Below are 5,039 nucleotides of genomic sequence, written 5' to 3'. Positions count from 1 at the left end.
TCTATGGTTTCACATTATTTTTAAGATTGATCAAACACAATGTTTGAGTTTAAATACTTTTCATGCAGTTGTGAACTTACTTTTTCCTTTTACTCTGAATTTCATATTATATATTACTATGAAAATATCTCTTGACTGAGTATAGCATCAGAAAGAAAAGACTAGCTCGACTGAGACATAATTGGAACCAGAGCTTATTCATACAGAATGACAATTAGTGCTACCACAGGTCAAAAACCCTCACCTACCAGTGGGCTTTACAAACTGTACAGTGAACGACATCCTCTGTACTTAGACCCTCGATTCGACTTTCAAATAAAAAAGATGGAAGAAACCTCAGGAAGAGCCACAGAGGAGGGATCCTTCTCCCAGGACAGACAGATATGTCACATGTTCACAACAGAACAACAAAATCACCGTTTAGAAACTGCATTGACAGAATATCTGAAAGTGTGTGGATCCAGGAGACGACTGAGCAGGTCGAGGCATCGCCAAGTGGTGCCCGAGCCACACGACCTCCTCTCCACCGTGGTGACCTGGAAGAGGGCGGGCCACACAAGATGTTGATTGCTATTAAACTGTGCGTTCTGACTTGCACAGGCTTAAGCTGACACAATGAAATGGCAAGATTTACTGAAGTTCAACGTTCTTCAGTATTTTGTTTGGATGATACGTTGTACAAAAGGAAGCAAAAAATTACAATCTCTGACATCCATTAGTTCTGCAAGTGTCTGTACCAGTCTAGTTTCAGAGAAAGATTTCAGATGTTCACTGAAACAGAAGGAAATGCAAATCTGTTGATTTGCCGGAAATATGTTTTGATAAAACCAATTGTACATCATCCAGTTGTACAGTCAATAAAATCAATCGTTTATGGAACAAATGTTTATGCAGTTGTGCACAAATAAAATGTTTTTACCCCTCTGATTACTTAAATAGATGAGCTTCATATGAGCTTTCCTGTAATGTAAAACAAAGCTTTACTTTTTGCTCTTTAAAAGACGCATCCTGTATTTGTAGAAAAACAGCAGCAGATTGTCTGCTTTTCCTTTAGATACACGTCTGTTCATTTTCCGCTACAGAGCTGCTGTCATCAACATCATTAATAAAAGGACTGCCACAAAACAGCTGGACTTGTATTGCTTTTTCCATTCCCTGCCATCATTTTTTTCTTGCCACCCCACATCGCTCCACATTGTTGCTGCCGTCAGTTCCACAGCAGAACAAGACCAGCTAAACAAGCTCATACAGTATTAAACAATTCTTCTCATGTTAATTTTAAATTAGTTTCCTGTCAGCAGTACACTAAAGAGTCTGATCTGCAGCACACTGCATTATTATTACAAAACACATTGTATTTTTTAAAGAGGGTAAAGATTTGTCTAGAGCTGGGTGTTATGAGTAAAATGCAAAACTTTAAAGTATCATCATGGAGTGCAAAATGGGAAGCATATGAGTCAAATATGTTGCATAAAGATTACAATGTCATGTTATATTGTACATGTTTGAGAATTACGTGCATTTATGTTTGATTAAAAGCATTTTACAAATCTCTTAATTGCTTATCTGGAGGGGGAAGTTAATTAAACCACAGACTTGTATTATTTATGTTTCTTGTTTGTTTCAGATACAACCTCTACAGCTTGATGATATAGTTGTGAGAATCTGTCATTTTCCTTGAAATGTTTTGTTAATGTCCAGTTGTATAATCAACCAAAAGCAAACAGACCAAGAGTCATTCCTAAGCAACAGTGCCTGCAATGCATTTCCATTTTCCCCTTTGAATTAAAGAGATTAAAAGCAGTCTGCTTAACGTACCTTTCCTAGCAATTATCACAATGCAGTGGTCTAAAATGAGCCTTAATTAGATGATATAATGAGACTGGCAGCTGCCAAATAAAGAATAATAATCGGTTATAGAAATTGCTGAGATACTTATCTAATTAGCACATATTGTTAAAGTTCTCCATTTTGCACAGTTTTATGTTTCCAATGATGGAGCTGCATGTACAGGGATCAAGAAATAAGTTATTAGGAGGCACTGATTACACTAAAGATGGGAGGAATTATACTGATAGTGCATCATGTAAGACCATCTTCACATGTGCATAGCATATTCAAATTGAATACCAGTGGGTCACAATGGGCCCAGCCCTTCAACCTACACATCTCAAAAGGACCGAACAGTCCAGTTTCATAAGTAGGGTTACATCCTAGCTTCTTCCACTCCAGTCCTGTTGAAATTATTTTGTTTGTTCAGAGTGATTACCTAAAAGCTGCTGCAGCCATAGATGTTGTACGGATTGCAAAGCCCCTTGAGACATTTTGTGACACACTGAATAAAATTGACATAATACAGACATTTAATTGGAGACATGATGACTACAACAATGTGTCAGCTGTGGGTTTTCTCATTTCCTTTGCGGCCGTTCCGTTTGTCCTTTCATTTTGCAGGTAAATCAGAATTTTGTCATGCTGACCTGCTTGAAGACTGGCCGTGAAACTGGCTTGTTCAGTAATCCCTCCATGGTTGCAGCTGCACACCTTGATAAATGTTTCAGAAATGTACAGTATATACTCTGCGGTGGTGGCTCAGGAGGTAGAGTGGCCGTCCACCAATCACAAGGTCTATATGCAGCCCCAATGCTGCATTTTAACCCCTGGTCATTCTGTATACATTTCTTATTCAATGGAGCTTTTTGGCCATCAGACTAGACACCATCTTTGGCAGACACTGCACATCACCAAAAACACACCATCCTCACAGTGAAGCATGGTGGTGGCAGCATCATGCTGTGGGGATGCTTCTCAGCAGCAGGCCCTGGAAGGCTTGTCAAGGTAAAGGGTAAAATGAATGCTGCAAAATATATGGAAATCCTGGAGGAATATCAGATTCAGTCTGCAAGAGAACTACGACTTGGGAGAAGTTATCATCCAGCAAGACAATGACTGTAAAAACTACACAGAAATTGGAAAGGAAGTGAGGTAGGTAAGGAGAGTGTGAGAAACGAGAAAATAAGAGCCTTTACTACACACCTGATCCCCACACAACCTGACAGAGCTTGAGCAGTTTTGCAAAGAAGAATGGAGTAAAATTGCAGTGTCCAGATGTGCAAGCCTGACTGAGACCTATCCACACAGACTCACTTTCATTTTGACGTATAAGAGTTTTTATATTTGGGAAATGTACCAACTGTGTCGAAAGCAGAACAGATATTAACTACCAATACTATTAGCAGGTAGTAAAAAAGCAATAACCAGTACATGGCTAAGTAAAGAGTCTCCAGCAATCTCTGAATGGTTAGAAATAGTTCAAGAAATTTAAATTATGGAGTGGTCGACATTTTCTCTGAGACATGTTACTGAAAAATACTTGGAAAAATGGAAATATTTGAACCATAAGTGACATAAGTGAAAGATTATTAAAGATTATAAGTATTTTTTTTTTTCCACCAGATCGCAAGTCACAGGAGAGAAAATAATTTAGATCAGACTTAGAAAATGAATCACCAGAAAAATACATTTCTCACTACAATACAAAGATGTCCTAACATTAAAACTCCCTCACATTCTGTTGATCATTTTAGTTAATTTGTGAATGTTCTCAATGAGAATTCTTACGTAATACACCTTTAAGCGCCAAAGACCTCATTATCTCTGCCTACATAATGACTTGATGAAACAGCAGGGATGGGGTCGAAAAGAGCTGGTGACACTGTACAACCTGAGAGGGCATAATAACGATATCAGACACCCTGACAGATCGCCTGACAGTCACACGGCTTCAATATACTTCTGAGGCACAGCCATGTGAGCATGTGAGCATGTCAGCCTGGAGCGGAGTGCAGTCCTAGTTAGTGAACCAGCTCATGGTGAGTACAGCTACATTTCTGATGAAGCTTTGTGAGCTCCAAATCTGAACAGCCTCTGTATGTACGCAACACACGTGAACAGAGAGGCCTTTGAGTTAATCATTTATTTGGTATCAGGCATAATAAACAACACTGATAATGTGCACATTAAACATAAACACACTGTAGGTGGCTGCATACACTGACACACTTTGACGATTTACTCAAAACTTACATCAAAACTCCAAAACACAGTTGTGCTGACATGGCAAACACTTAATAATACTTAATAATACTGTCAGTGTAGCAGCTTACTCTTAACCTCACATGTAACTGTAAACCCATGAGTTTTAAACTAACAGTCATCAACAAGAAACGTCCCCAGTTGATTACTTACATTAAGAAAATTATTATTATAGTGATCTGAAATGTTTAAATATGCAAATGATGCATGACTAGTTGTAAATGCACAACTTTACGTAGATCTCCAGAACAGAAAATTCTCTCAATTCATGAAGAATAATAAAAAAAAAGTTTGCCATGTTTTTGAGAATAAAATGTTCTATAAATCGGGTTATGAATAATAAGTGAGCAAAGCCCACTGTGAACAAAGAGAAGCGTTTCGTTCCTCAAAGCATTTCTCGAACATTTTCACACAAAATCAAAGATGATTTTTTGAACAGAAAATTGAAGACTTCAAGACCACAATATCAATAATAGAACTGGCCTTCAATAAACCCGTAGCAGTCGAAACCAAGTACATAAACACAAGTAGAAATAGAGAAAGTCGAGTATTACAGCCATTTACACAGCCTGAGAACAGGATAGACAGCAACAACAGCCACTTACTCACAGTCACCGTAGTCTACAACGCCTGTTTTGGTTCTTATGAGGTGTCATCAGGCAAAACAGACTCATTAGTATTCAACAATCTCTTCTGATAGAATAATACATTCAAATTGAATTGAAATTGAAAACAACAGCTTGTCTCCCACTGTGTGTATAGCGTTATTAGTTCATGCAACTGGAGGTGGGATGCTTTGAAAAAGCTCACAAAAGCAGATTATTACCACATTTTCATTATCACATCATGAGCACAGTAACAACAAGCTTACTTGCATAAGAGGGCATACATATAACATGTCAGTATAATACGTTTCTCAATGCTGTCCACATTGACAAGGCAAC

This window comes from Pagrus pagrus, assembly GCF_965226575.1.
Source record: "Pagrus pagrus genome assembly, chromosome: 8".
Taxonomy (NCBI): Eukaryota; Metazoa; Chordata; class Actinopteri; order Spariformes; family Sparidae; genus Pagrus; species Pagrus pagrus.
The sequence above is the reverse complement of the archived record's forward strand: the minus strand, read 5'-3'. Positions refer to the sequence as shown.